This window comes from Ovis canadensis, chromosome 6, assembly GCF_042477335.2.
Source record: "Ovis canadensis isolate MfBH-ARS-UI-01 breed Bighorn chromosome 6, ARS-UI_OviCan_v2, whole genome shotgun sequence".
NCBI lineage: Eukaryota > Metazoa > Chordata > Mammalia > Artiodactyla > Bovidae > Ovis > Ovis canadensis.
The window spans coordinates 122,230,262-122,245,417 of NC_091250.1; the positions used below are offsets into that span (position 1 = coordinate 122,230,262).

At 45.5% G+C, this 15,156-nt stretch overlaps 1 protein-coding gene across 7 annotated transcripts in view; it reads right to left on the bottom strand.

The window, feature by feature from the left end:
- Positions 1 to 15,156, bottom strand: part of CLNK (cytokine dependent hematopoietic cell linker) — a 223,646-nt gene that overhangs the window by 127,207 nt on the left and 81,283 nt on the right. The gene's annotated exons all lie outside the window — the stretch shown is intronic.

A 15,156-nucleotide genomic window follows, 5' to 3' on the forward strand; every position in this document is an offset into this window, starting at 1 on the left:
AATTAATTAAGTGCATTCATTCATAGAAATAACCATTCAGTGAGATGTAAGTAATTAACGTCTCACACGTAATTTCAAATCTCTCTTTGCATTTTCAGTGGAGTTAACAAAATCTGGACTTAAGATAATCCAATTACTTGAAAATATACCTTTTTTTTTTTTTTAATGTAAGAGCTTTATTTTACAAGGAGCAATAGCCTGGGGTAGAATAAGTGCCCCTAACTGGTTGAAGACATGGGCTTTCTCACATCAGCGTGGTCAAGTGGTGTCCTCCCTAAGGTCCCTGAATTTCCATGACATTGCTCTGTACAGCAAAAAGAATCACACACGTGCTACCTGGTTAAGGGGAGGCTGTCAAACAAGGACAGTGCCTGCAGGCCAGGAAATGTCCTACATGCTTTCCTATGTTGGCTGAATCCAGCCAAAACTAGCAAACATCATCCGGGGTAGGGAGGAAGATGACTTAGGAATAGCAACTCAGATCCAAATAATATGTATTGAACTCCTGTATAATTTAGGGACTTTGCGATGCTATTTTCTATGAAGAGATTAACTAATTTTAAATTGAGTTAATTTGTTCAAATTCAGAAATGCATTCTCTATCATAAAGAATCTCTAGTTCATTTCATTAGCCAAGTTTAATATACTTTCATTTTTCTTGCAGGCATTTTGTGAGCTCTATTAGACGTTAACGGATGATCCCTTCCTCCACGAATGCTCCTTGGCAGCTACCAGGGTAGCTCCTCTGACCTGCTTGCCCTCCTGGTTCTCTCTACTTGGGCCATACCTGCTTCTTCTAGGACCTTAGATTTTCCTCTCCTCCCTCCCCCAAGGCTCCTCCAGGGACTGGTCCCTCTTTCTCAAACGCTTGTTTGTCTTTCTTCTTCCCTTGCATCAAACTCAAGCTTCTGAGTTCAGTTCACCTGTCATTTCATCAGAGAAACCTCCTTTCTCCTCTGAGACAGACCCCTTCTAGCACTCATCTGAGTTTTAGTTGTCCTTCGACTTAACGTGTAGGTTGTATTCATGACTGCGATGCTGAGGAACTGCCATCTCCATGAGGGCAGAGACTGCAGGAGACTGCATGTCCAGGACTTGGGACGGTGCCTGATGGTGCAGGACATGCTGAAAGATGACCTGAAGCTCTCTCTCCAGCCAGGATTTTTTAAAACTTTTTTTCTATATTGGAGTATGGTCGATTAACAGTGTTGTAATAATTTTAGGCGCACAGCAGAGTGACTCAGCCGTACATGTGTATGTATCCATTCTCCCCAAGACTCCCCCTCCCATCCAGGCTGTCACATAACATTAAGCAGAGTTCCCTGTACTATGGATGGAACTAGAGACTGTTATACTGAGTAAAGTCAGACAGAGAGAAATATCCATCTAGGATTTTTTGTATAGCCTATTAACTGCAACACAATAAATTAAAAATGTAGTGAGTTGTTTGGATATATTTTGTCACCGTGTAAATTGATCATCTAGAAAGATGATGCATGATTCCATTATTTTTCAGTTTTTGTTATTCCACAATTACACAGTTGTTTCATTACTGTATTATTTTATATTCAATACATTTTATTATTTCATTATTTTTTATTTATCTAGGTGAAAGCTTGATTCATAAATCTTTATCTGCATTCTGACTTCATTTCTAACCTCTGGACATAAACATCTACCTTCTGGAATTTTTTAACTGGTCACCCCCAGCTGACTCAGGCCCTTTCCTAGTGAAAGGCCCCATTGTTCACACAACTTCCAAACAATTATTTGTGCACTCACCTTGAGTCTTCCCTCCCTTGTCCTCTCCATCCTCACCATCTCCACAATTTGTTACTAGATCCTAGAAACTGAGTCCCAAATATCTCTCTTCAATCCTTTAAATGATACCTAGTCTTAGCTCTGCCTTCATTCTCTCCAGCCTGGACTCCGGTGTCAGCCCCCTAGCTTCCTGGGCTCCAATCCACCCACCAAACTGCAATGAGAACAACCATCTTTTTAGCTGGCAGAATATAACCAAGTCACCTCTACTTGAAATCCCCACCCCTCCTCCATTTCCACAGGACAGAGTCCACAGTCTTTACCAGGATCCCTGCTCCAGGGGCCTTGGATACAATTTGTATTATTTATACTCTTATTTCCTGCTAGCCCTGCTCTCTGACCAGGCCCTTCACATTGTCCCTGCTTGCCACATGACAGGCCAGTGGATCAGAGACAAGGTGTCGAGGCAAGGAATACTTCATCTGGAGAGCTACTGCCAAGAAGATGGCAGACTAGTGTCTCAAAATAACCATCTTATTGCAGTCTGGATGCCAGTTTCTTTTATAGAGCAGAGATGGGGGGCAGTGAGGAAACGAAGTTAAAAGGCCATTAATCTTGCAAATATATCTTAGAAAGGCAACCCTAGGACAGGGGTGTGTGATAATTCTTCCTTCCTGACATCCACAGGTGGACAGGGTCCTGAACAAAGACACTTTAGTTAACAATCAGGCGGAGGGGCAGGATTTTCTGAGGCAGGATACCATGGATGATGACAATAACCAAAGCAATGAAAAGCAAGTCGAACAGTTCCAACAGCAAGAAACAGTTCCCGTATGGAGTCAGAACTGGCTCTTTCCTGCAATAATAGTTTCCATTCTTCAAGGCTTAGTTCAAACATTAGTTCCTTGTGAGGTCTTCTGTGCTGCTTCCTCTTAGTTTTAGTATTTTTGGTATGTCTCTGTTCTCCCATTCATTCATTTGTTCATGAATCCATTTATTCATTAACTCAACACAATCTTAAGAGATATTATAGATATCAGATCTATTTTGTGCCCGACAATGAGATGGAGTTGTAAAGAAGACACATGAAGCCTCCCTGGTGAATCTTTTATGGTTGTCAGGAGACAGGCCATGGACAAGCAGATAAACAATCATATTTTTATCATATTGCTGTGTATGGGTGCCTGTTCAGGTGTTCATGTTCCCCTAGAGTAGAGGATTTTTGTGAGAAGACGCATATCCTGGGAATATTTTCTCTCTCAGCACAAGGACTAGGTGACCTTAGGTGTGATCTCAGGAATATTTTTAAGGTATGAAATGATGCATTAATAATAAATAGATAAATGAATGCCCTGCCCACCTGGGCTCTTACACAGTAGTGAACCACTCACTCTATTGCGTAGGGTCCTTTAGGTCTCTCTGATACCAGGCAACTTCTGATGTGTCCCTGCACTGAGAAGGAGACCCTTGGTTTCATTACATCTCTAAGGTATGGCAACATTTCTGTGCTCTGACAGCCAGGGTGACATTTGCTGAAAAGGCTTTAACCAGTTCAATTTTAGGAGAATATGGGGGGTTCTGGGAATTTTCTCAACTTCTTCCTGGGATCCCCAAGAACCCAACAGCCTGGGAGCTTCCTCTGACCTTTCCAGAGAATCGACTTTTGCTTTTTATCTTTAGGAAGAGAGTTTAACTCAAGCTCTTTTTCTATTTCATCTTTACAGTAACCCTCAGCAGGGTAGTTAACTTAACTAACCTAAATTGGGCGGGCATCCTTCTCAGCTTTTTGCTACAGATGAGGGAACAGGGACCTTGAGAGTGGAGGGGATCTGATTCAAGGTCACCAAGCTGGTTGATGGCCCAGCCAGTGCTCCACACCAGGTCTCTAATCTGCCAGGTATGTGCTACATGCACGCTCCCCCTGGGGGAGCCAGGGTGTGAGGCTGGCTGATACTCGGGGTCAGGCCCCTCTGAGACCCGCTAAGGAACAGGAGCGAGAATGAGTGGGCGTGCTACTGCTGCTAAGTCGCTTCAGTCATGTCCGACTCTGTGCGACCCCATAGACAGCAACCCACCAGGCTCCCCTGCCCGTCCCTGGGATTCTCCAGGCAAGAACTCTGAAGTGGGTTGCCATTTCCTTCTCCAATACATGCAAGTGAAAAGTGAAAGTGAAGTTGCTCAGTCATGTCTGACTCTTAGCGACCCCATGGACTGCAGCCTGACAGGCTCCTCTGTCCATAGGATTTTCCAGGCAAGAGTACCGGAGTGGGGTGCCATTGCCTTCTCCAGTGGGCGTGGCGGGGTACAAAGAATGAGGAGGTGGTGCTGTTCTTCCCACAAAAGATTATTTAACAGATGAACAAAGCTGGCCAGTTAACAGCCATCAAAGGTCCATCTAGTCAAGGCTATGATATTTCCAGTAGTCATATATGGATGTGAGAGTTGGACTATAAAGGAAGCTGAGCGCTGAAGTTTTGATGCTTTTGAACCGTAGTGTTGGAGAAGACTCTCGAGAGTACTTTGGATTGCAAGGAGATCCAACCAATCCATCCGAAAGGAAATTAGTCCTAAATATTCATCAGAAGCACTGATGTTGAAGCTGAAACTCCAGTACTTTGGCCACTTGATGCAAAGAACTGACTCATTTGAAAAGACCCTGATGCTGGGGAAGATTGAAGGTGGAAGGAGAAGGGGATGACAGAGGATGAGGTGGTTTGATAGCATTACCGACTCAATGGACATGAGTTTGAGTGAACTCTGGGAGTTGGTGAAGGACAGGGAGGCCTGGTGTCCCGCAGTTCATGGGGACGCAAAGACTTGGACACGACTGAGCGACTGAACTGAGCTGAACTGAACCTGAACAGTGAGCAGTTAAGTTTATTTGTTTTTAAAACACATGAAAAGAACAGAGAACAGTAGAAGGTTTAACATTAGAAGAGGTTCTCTCCCTTTCTCCCCCTCCCTTTCCAGTTATTTGGAATGGAGTTTTGCTTGCTAATCATAAGGAACATCACAGTCTGCCCACCCCACAGTCTTCCTCTCCACCAGCTTGTTCTGGCTCAAATCATTCCTTAGGGTTCCAGGTTTTAGCAACACATTGAAAAAAATGTACCATATTGAAAGAGTTATAAAGTCTCAGTATATCACAGAAAATATTATTAAAGAATGTTTATCATACCAGGTCAAAACTGTTTGCTTTGCATTAAACTGGTAACTGACCTTGGAAGGAGATGGTCAACGTTTCCACAAACTGGTCTTGGCATTTGTGAGCCTGCGTTGATGATTCTGTATATGGCAGTAGTATAGGTAGTTATGCACCATTTTCAAGACCTCAAACATCTAAGACCAGCTGTCCTTCCTGTGGGCCGTTCAGCCTGCCTCATCCACATAGTAAAAGAAATCCAATGAGCAAGTTTAAATGGCTGCTCTATTGCTTATCTCTGATCCTCATCAAGTGCCCCCAGGGAAGCAACACAGGTAGTTTACTTAACAGCGAACTCAGCACATCTCAAAAAAAGGGGAAGTGCCATAGGCTGGTGGGGAAACTGAGGCACAGAGTGCCAGTGGGTGAGCAAATTAATTGTTCTTGTAATCACCTTGTCCTCTGCTGAGAAAGAGCATATCACCTCGCAGGAGCCAGGTTCTCTACTTAACTATCCACTTATCACTTCTGGTTTTATAATTTTTGGCTATTTTTGCTTTCCTTTTCCTCCTTGGCACCTCCCTCCTGAGTGGTCAGTTGACAAAACTCGTCCAGTCCTCCTTCACATGTCTTCTTGTTCCATCCCTTTCTCACACTCTCTCTTCTCAGGACCAAGGAGTTTTCAGGTAGCTCTAACAGAAGTCAGTTCTGCATAGCTGAATCAGTATATACTGGCTGTAGTATATTGAAGGGTGTCTACAGAAAGATGCATCTATCAAAACTGAATTATTTGAGAAGAGGGTCTTTGACAATGTAATTAAGATGAGATCTTGAGATGAAATTGTTCTGGATTAGGGTGGCCTTGTATTCAAAGTTGGGCTTCCCAGCTGGCTCAGTGGGTAAAGAATCTGCCTGCAATGTGGGAGCTGAAGGAGACTTTGGTTTGATCCCTGGGTCATTAGGATCCCCTGGAGGAGTGCATGGCAGCCCACTCCAGTATTCTTGCCTAGAGAATCCCATGGACAGAGGAGCCTGGCGGGCTACAGTGCATGGGGTCACAAAGAGCTGGACACGAGTAAAGCTACTGAGCATGCACACACATACCATATCTAAGAACAGGTTTTCTAAGAAAAGAAGACCATAGGAGAAGACACACAAGAGAAGGGCATGTGCCATCCCACGGGAAGATGGAGACAGAGATTGGGGTGATGGTGCCACAAGCCAAGGAGCTTCTGGAGCACCCGAAGCTGGAGGAAGACAGGAAGGATCCTACGCTAGAGGCTTCAGAGGAGACACAGCCCTCGGGATTGATTTCAGTCTTCTGGGCTCCAGAACAGTGAGAGAATACCTTTCTGTTGTTTTAAACCCCATGGTTGATTTAAGCCACTATAGCCCTGCTGCTGTTGCTGCTAAGTCGCTTCAGTCATGTCCGACTCTGTGCGACCACATAGATGGCAGCCCACCAGGCTCTGCCTTCCCTGGGATTCTCCAGGCAAGAACACTGGAGTGGGTTGCCATTTCCTTCTCCAATGCATGAAAGTGAAAAGTGAAAGTGAAGTCGCTCAGTTGTGTCCGACTCTTCACAACTCCATGGACTGCAGCCTATCAGGCTCCTCCATCCATGGGATTTTCCAGGTAAGAGTACTGGAGTGGGGTGCCATTACCTTCTCCCACTATAGCCCTGCTACTGCTACTGCTAAGTCACTTCAGTCATGTCCAACTCTGTGTGACCCCATAGACGGCAGCTCACCAGGCTCCCCCGTCCCTGGGATTCTCCAGGCAAGAGCACTGGAGTGGGTTGCCATTTCCTTCTCCAATGCATGAAAGTGAAAAGTGAAAGTGAAGTCACTCAGTCATGTCCGACTCTTAGCGACCCCATGGACTGCAGCCTACCAGGCTCCTCCATCCATGGGATTTCCCAGGCAAGAGTACTGGAGTGGGGTGCCATTGCCTTTTAGAGGACCCAATACACAGAACATCTAACCCAACCCATCCTAAAGTACAGAAAATAAATAAGACCCAAATCTCCAGCAGGACAAAACCAGAAGTATAATGACAACAATGCATATAGTCTAGAAGGAAAAATAAATAAATGGGAACATCTTTAAGTGAGGGGGTAGTCAAGGAAGGCTTCCACAGACTGATGGATGAGGTGCATGCAAAGTCGCTTCAGTTGTGTCCACCTCCTTGTGACCCCGTAAACTGTAGCCTGCCAGGCTCCTCTGTCCATGGGATTATCCAGGCGAGAATACTGGAGTGGGTTGCCATTTCCATTTCCAGGGGATCTTCCTGATCTACAGATAGAACCCGAATCTCTTACATCTCCTGCATTGGTAGGCAGGTTCTTTACCACTAGTACCAGCTGGTAAGCCCAATGAATGAGGATGTGCAGCATTTTCCAGACTGATGACGAGGTGAGCTGGAAGGTGGACAGTGAGGCGGGGCAACCTATTTGGGGGCAGATGCCTGCCCCAAGCTTTCCTGGCCATTTCCCTCTAATTTTTCACCTTTCCCAGTATTCCCAGGTACACCCAAGATGTCAGGGACAGTCTGACCAGCACAGATGAAAAGCTACCATTTCTTCTGCTGTGAAATGACACTTCTCTTAATAAGCACTGAGAACAAGTTCAGCTTTTTCCAGAAGCTTCTCATTACACTCCCAATGAGCATGCAGATCCCTGAGAAATCACACAAATTTTCCCTATGCCTTAATTCTCTTTCAAGGGCAATGCAGCTGGATTGCTGACTCTAAGATCATGAATAATAATAATGTATAATGCTATAATTATATCTTACTGGTCATTGTTTGCCAGTTCATACAAATTAGTCCAGCAAATGCTCACCACAACCCTAAGAGTCCAGTCCAAGCCTGTCCCCGACTCTGTGAAATTTCTTCATCTTGTGTTCAGCTCATGTTCCTTCTCCTCAGGAATTGCCACATATTAGGCTTCTGAGGGGGCTTCCCAAGTGGTCAGTTCAGTCAGTTCAGTCACTCCATTGTGTCTGACCCTTTGCGACCCCATGAATCACAGCACGCCAGGCCTCCTTGTCCATCACCAACTCCCAGAGTTCACTCAGACTCATGTCCATCAAATCTGTGATGCCATCCAGCCATCTCATCCCCTGTCGTCCCCTTCTCCTCCTGCCCCCAATCCCTCCCAGCATCAGAGTCTTTTCCAATGAGTCAACTCCTCTTATGAGGTGGCCAAAGTATTGGAATTTCAGCTTTAGCATCACTCCTTCCAATGAACACCCAGGACTGATCTTCTTTAGGATGGACTGGTTGGATCTCCTTGCAGTCCAAGGGACACTCAAGAGTCTTCTCCAACACCACAGTTCAAAAGCATCAATTCTTTGGTGCTCATCTTTCTTCACAGTCCAACTCTCACATCCATACATGACCACTGGAAAAACCATAGCCTTGACTAGATGGGCCTTTGTTGGCAAAATAATGTCTCTGCTTTTGAATATGCTATCTAGGTTGGTCATAACTTTTCTTCCAAGGAGTAAGCGTCTTTTAATTTCATGGCTGCAGTCACCATCTGCAGTGATTTTGGAGCCCCCCAAAATAAAGTCTGACACTGTTTCCACTGTTTCCCCATCTATTTGCCATGAAGTGATGGGACCAGATACCATGATTTTATTTTTCTGAATGTTGAGCTTTAAGCCAACTTTTTCACTTTCCTCTTTCACTTTCATCAAGAGGCTTTTTAGTTCCTCTTCACTTTCTGCCATAAGGGTGGTGTCATCTGCATATCTGAGGTGATTGATATTTCTCCCGGCAATCTTGATTCCAGCTTGTGCTTCTTCCAGTCCAGTGTTTCTCATGATGTACTCTGAATAGAAGTTAAATAAGCAGGGTGACAATATATAGCCTTGACCTACTCCTTTTCTTATTTGGAGCCAGTCTCTTGTTCCATGTCCAGTTCTAATTGTTGCTTCCTGACCTGCATATAGGTTTCTCAAGAGGCAGGTCAGGTGGTCTGGTATCCCCATCTCTTTCAGAATTTTCCACAGTTTATTGTGATCCACACAGTCAAAGGCTTTGGCATAGTCAATGAAGCAGAAATAGATGTCTTTCTGGAACTCTCTTGCTTTTTCGATGATCCAGTGGATGTTGAGAACGTGATCTCTGGTTCCTCTGCCTTTTATAAAACCAGCTTGAGCATCTGGAAGTTCATGGTTCACATATTGCTGAAGCCTGGCTTGGAGAATACTAGTGGTAAATAACCTACCTGCCAATGCAGGAGAAACAAGAGATGCAGGTTCGATCCTGAGGTCGGGAAGATTCCCTGGAGGAGGGCATGGCAACCCACTCCAGTATTCTAGCCTGGAGAATCCCATGGACAGAAGAGCCTGGTGGCTATAATCCATGGGGTTGCACAGAGTCAGACACGACTGAAGTGACTTAGCACGCATACATGCATGCACAGGCTCCTGAGGAAACACTGAGATGGAGAGGATGATGCAGGAAGTCCATTAGGGTGAGATCTTGGCATCAGTCACTGTGGAGGGCAGGGAAGGAAGCAGAATTTGGAAGGGGGAAGAGTTGGGCTGTGCTCTGAGATTGGCACCAGTGTCCTTCAGAACTACTCTGAGTTGCGGCGGCAGGGCCATGCCTTTGTGCTCCTGGATGAACCAGATAGTGGATGCAGGCTGCCCCAGGTGAGGCAACTCTATTCAACTGAGACAATTCCCAAAGGAAGTTGAGCGGGAGAGACTCCAAAAGGCTAGTACAGTGTCACATTGGATTCAGACTCTAGAGAGTGTGAGATCTCAAGCTCAACAAAGGTCTTACTGTAGCTTTCATTAGAATGAGAGAATGGAAGGAGAGGGAAGGAAGGATGGGGCCCAGGGCAGGATGATCCTGAGGGTAGGGCATCCCCTAGGAAGGAGTGGGGCAGCGAGTCAGAGAGATACTGGTCTCCACAGGATGTGGTGTGGTGTGGACACAGAAGTTAAGAGCACTCATTTGTACTCCATCAGAATTTGAATCTGGTTCTGCCAACAGAATAGGTCACCAGTTTATCTCATCATGCCCATTTTACACTCAAGGAAGGGGGAGTTATAATAACTCCCTCACATTGATTGCATGTTGGTGATCACTTCATTATTTAGGGTTCAATTCTTACTCCAATAAGCAAGGAATAGCAGAGGTGGACAACCAGGAGGCCCCAGAAGGGCAGTTGATAATGAACATTTTCATCCAGGCCCAAATGCTATTATCTCAGAACTTCTGTGGGTCAGGAATCCAGGCGTGACTTTGTTGGGTCCTCTGTTTCATGCTCTCTGCTGAGGCTGCAGTCAAAGTATCAGCCAGAAATGGGGTCTCCTCTGAAAGCTCAACTGGGAAAGGCTCTACATGGTACTAAGCACACGGGATTGTTGGCAGGTTCAACAGTTTCTTAATGGCCTGTTGGACTGAGAGCTCTGCTTCTTTGGTGTATGTGGGTAAGAAGATGCCTCCAGTTCTTGCCACCTGGGCCTCCCTCATATAGCCACGTGCTTTATCAAAATGTGTAAATCAAGCAGACATGAGGGAAGTTGCGATCACACGTAATGTCATCACAGAAATGACATCTTGTCAATTTTGCCATCTCCTTTTGTTTACAGGCAATCACAGGCCTTGCTCACAATTAAGAGGGAGTGGATTACACAGGGAGGGATGCAAGTACCAGGTGAAGAGGTAACTGGGGGCCACTTTAGTGTCTGTCTGCCCCATATACTAGTTGACTCATTGGAAAAGACTCTGATGCTCGGAGGGGTTGGGGGCAGGAGGAGAAGGGGACGACAGAGGATGAGATGGCTGGATGGCATCACCGACTCGATGGACATGAGTCTGGGTGAACTCCGGGAGTTGGTGTTGGACAGGGAGGCCTGGCGTGCTGCGATTCATGGGGTCACAAAGAGTCGGACACGACTGAGCGACTGAACTGAACTGAACTGAGTGTGCAAGTGTGAGTAGACGGGACACTAGTTACTAGCATCCAGAAGGTATTTGACAAACCTACAAGCCAAGTCAGCTAGACTCTTTCTGCTGCCTGTTTTATAACCTTCTGTGACTCCTGAAAATGTCAGGCCAGTTCTCAAAAGTTCTTCAGCTAATTCCAGAAGACGCCAGCAAGTCAGAACAGACTGGTTCTCTGAATCTTTGCTCTTGCATGTGAGGGGCCATTGTAATTATTTTTTGCAGCAGAATGCTATACTTCTAATTTTCTTAAAATAGTCACTGCATGAGTCGTCACAAACAACTTTTCTGAACTAGAGTTTCCTATTTTGTTCATTCGATTTGGTCTTCAGGCCGCATGGGTGATATGCACAAACTTCCGTTGAGTTGTATATTCCTGTGCATAGCTTCTTCTAAACCTAGGAAATGTTCAACACTGCCTTGCCCCACCCCCCACCAGTCCCAAGCATCTGAGCAAAGCCCAGGCTCTCACAAATGTGATATGCCATAGCTGGGATGATGGATACCTTTTATGCACTTGCACTGCTGAACCCAGAAAAGCTGAAGGACATACAGACTTTTTTCTATTATTTATTCATTTTTTAAAATTGTAAATTTATTTATTTTAATTGGAGGTTAATTACTTTACAATATTGTATTGGTTGTGCCATACATTGACATGAATCTGCCACAGGTATACACGTGTTCCCCATCCTGAACCCCACTCCCACCTCCCTCCTCATCCCATCCCTCTGGGTTATCCCAGTGCACCAGTCCCAAGCATCCAGTATCATGCATCAAACCTGGACTGGCGATTTGTTTCATATATGATATTATACATGTTTCAATGCCATTCTCCCAAGTCATCCCACCTTCTCTCTCTCCCACAGAGTCCAAAAGACTGTTCTATATATACATCTGTGACTCTTTTGCTGTCTCGCATACAGGGTTATTGTTACCATTCTTCTAAATTCCGTATATATGTGTTAGTATACTGTATTGGTGTTTTTCTTTCTGGCTGACTTCACTCTATATAATAGGCTTCAGTTTCATCCACCTCATTAGAACTGATTCAAATGTATTCTTTTTAATGGCTGAGTAATATTCCATTGTATATATGTACCACAGCTTTCTTATCCATTCATCTGCTGATGGACATCTAGGTTGCTTCCATGTTCTGGCTATTATAAACAGGGCTGTGATGAGCACTGGGGTACACGTGTCTCTTTCAATTCTGGTTTCCTCGGTGTGTATGCCCAGCAGTGGGATTGATGGGTCATAAGGCAGTTCTATTTCCAGTTTTTTAAGGAATCTCCACACTGTTCTCCATTAAAGTTTGAATTTGAATCTATTTACCTAGGGCCGATTTTCTCAAGCTCACGCAGCCTCCCCATTCAAAACTGGCAAAGGATCTTGGAGAAGAAGATCACACACAGACACTAGCTTCTCGCAGGAGGCTACAGTTGCTGGGAAGCAGGTACTGATGATAAGGCACTGTTTCAAACACTACTCAGAGACAGGGATGCGGTAAGGTCCCGTATCTCCTTCTGTCTGTGCACACCAGGAGATCACAGTACACAATTTGGAGGTATCTCTGCCCTGCCTGACAGTACGTGTGTAGCAGAAAGTGAGGGAAGAGGCCAGATACAAGACAGACTTATATTTCAAAGCAGCTTCAGCACTGAGGGCATTGCCTTCTGTCTGTCCTGTCTAGTATCTTCCATTTATGAAGTTTTAGCTGCAACTCTGGATGATAATTCTGGGGACAGACAGCTGGAGTGGAAAGAGAGTTTGGTCCTGTGACTTTAGGGTTAGGGTTCAGGCCCTATTTTACTGCTTCAACCATGTTACTTAACTATAGCCCGGTTATGGTTGTACCATGTGCACCATCAGAGTAGGATGGGTTGGTATGTTTCCTGAAGCATCATTACTGGATATATTCTGCACACTTTGCTGTTCCTACATTAAACCAAAGGGGATAAGAGTCTTGCTTCATAAGCAGCTGAAAGTCTATGGCAAAGTCCTAAAAACCATGAGCATGCCTAACAGAACTTGACAACTTGGTGGCAGAGTGAGTTAACTTGAGTCCTGTGCTCATGGAATCTCCCTTCATCTTTCATCTGGACCCGAGAGCCTCTTAACTGTTCTCCTGGATATCTGTCCATTTCTACTCAAAGATCCTCTGCCAATTTTGTCTCAGCTATCATTTCAACTCTCTGTTTTGTTTTACAAACCAACATTCCAGGCAAACCAAATCTCTGGCTAGGCTGAAAGACAGCACATTGAAATTTCCTCCATTCATGTGGTCTCCCCTGCCTGTGATTCATTTCTCCCTCTTTCTCTTCTCTTTCTAACATCTCCACAACCTCAAATTCTTGATCTGCTGGGCCCAGCACAGATGCCATCTTTTCTGCTCATCTTTCCCCAAAGGATCTGGACAGATGTGCTATGTCCTTCATGAGCTAGAATGGAGCTCGCTTTCCATCTTGGCTGATGGCAGCCATGTTCCCTAAGCCCTCACTCTATCCTGAACCTGGTCCCTCTCCTCCTGTATCCTCTTTGATAGTTCACGGTCTTGGAAACTAAATCCTCTCAGACTCAAGTCCTTTATTGAAACTGAATTGAAATTGAGCAGTGGACCCTGGTACCATCCTCCAGTCATATATTTATTAAGTAGCTACTATGTGCTGGTTATTGTCTTATGCCTGGGAATACAGACAAGACACAAAAGGTCCTAACCTCATGAAGCTGGCAGCCCATGAATGGGAACCAAGCTAGTGAACAAGAAGCTTACCTCCTCCATTTTTCTTTCCCCCCATGGCTTCCTGTTTCATTTACTCCTGATTTGAATGGCTACCTGGTTTCAGGACAGTCCACCTGGCTCTGACCGGAGTTTCCCTTGGTACGCAGCTCTGACAGCTGCCTGTGGATTCACACCTGGCCAGGAGGTAGCCTTGGTCCTCCTTTAGGCCGCGTGGGCTGCCCTTCCTCCTCTCGATTCTCCAGACTCAGGGAGAGGCTTTGGATTCTCTGATGAAATGGATCAGACCTCAGGTTTCAGAGGTGGCCACCCATGTGGTCATGATTGGTGTGTGCACCTCTCAGCAAAGCTCTGAACCCCTGTCGCTCCGTCTTGCAGACCAGCAGCAGAAGAAGCGTTCGCTCTTGAGAAGATCCATAGAATCTCTGGAAGGAATTACTAATTTTTGTTCATTAAGGCAGGACAAGTCTTCCCTGTAGCTCAAATGGTAAAGAATCTGCCTGCAGCGTAGGAGACATGGGTTCAGTCCCTGAGTTGGGATGATCCTCTGGAGAAAGGAATGGCAATCTACTCTAGTATTCTTGCCTGGCGAATCCCAAGGACAGAGGAGCCTGGCGGGCTATAGTCCATGGGGTCGCAAAGAGCTGGACATGACTGAGTGACTCACACTACTACTACTAAGGGAAGAAATGGAGTTGGAATATTCTAGAACAGACCAGCTCTGCCTGTGGGTGGCAGGTGCAGAGTAGAGGGTGGTGTCTGAATGCTGCTGTTTGCTTTCCCCGAGTTACAGCTTCAGAGGGTCCCAGAGTGTGGGTCTCCATGGAAAGATATATGCGTATCATCTTGAAGCTGCTTGAACCTGTTAATTTTTAATTAAAACACCTTGATTTTGTATTGGGGTATAGCCAACTAGGGCCTCCCAGGTGGCACCAGTGGTAAAGAAACCACCTGCCAAATTCAGGAGAAATAAGAGATGCAACTTTGATCCTTGGGTTGGGAAGGTCCCCTGGCAAATAAAACGTCAATCCACTCCAGTATTCTTGCCTGGAGAATCCCATGGAGAGAGGAGCCTGCGGGCTCCATAGGGTCATGAAGAGTCAGACACGACTGAAGTGACTTAGCGGGCACACATAGCCGATTAACAGTGCTGTGATAGTTTCAGGTGGACAGCAAAGGGACTAAGCCATGCACACACATATATCCACTCTCCCCCAGGCTCGCCTCCCATTTAGGCTGCCACATAACATTGAGCAGAGTTCCATGTGCCATGCGGTGGGTTGGTTATCCATGTTAAATATAGCAGTGTGTACAAGTCTACTCCAAACTCCCTAACTGCCCCTCCCCGCCCAGCAACCATATGTTGAACCTGTTAATTGTACAGATGAGACAACTTGGGTCCAGACAAGTGGAATGACTTGCCCACACTAACCAGATGCTGATACAGAAAGTTCTGGATCAGCTCCTGGCTCCCGTGTGGTGCCTGAGGTCCCTTTCATTTCCCCAGTGCTTGTCTTCCAATTAAGCCTCTTTGCATGCCTTCTA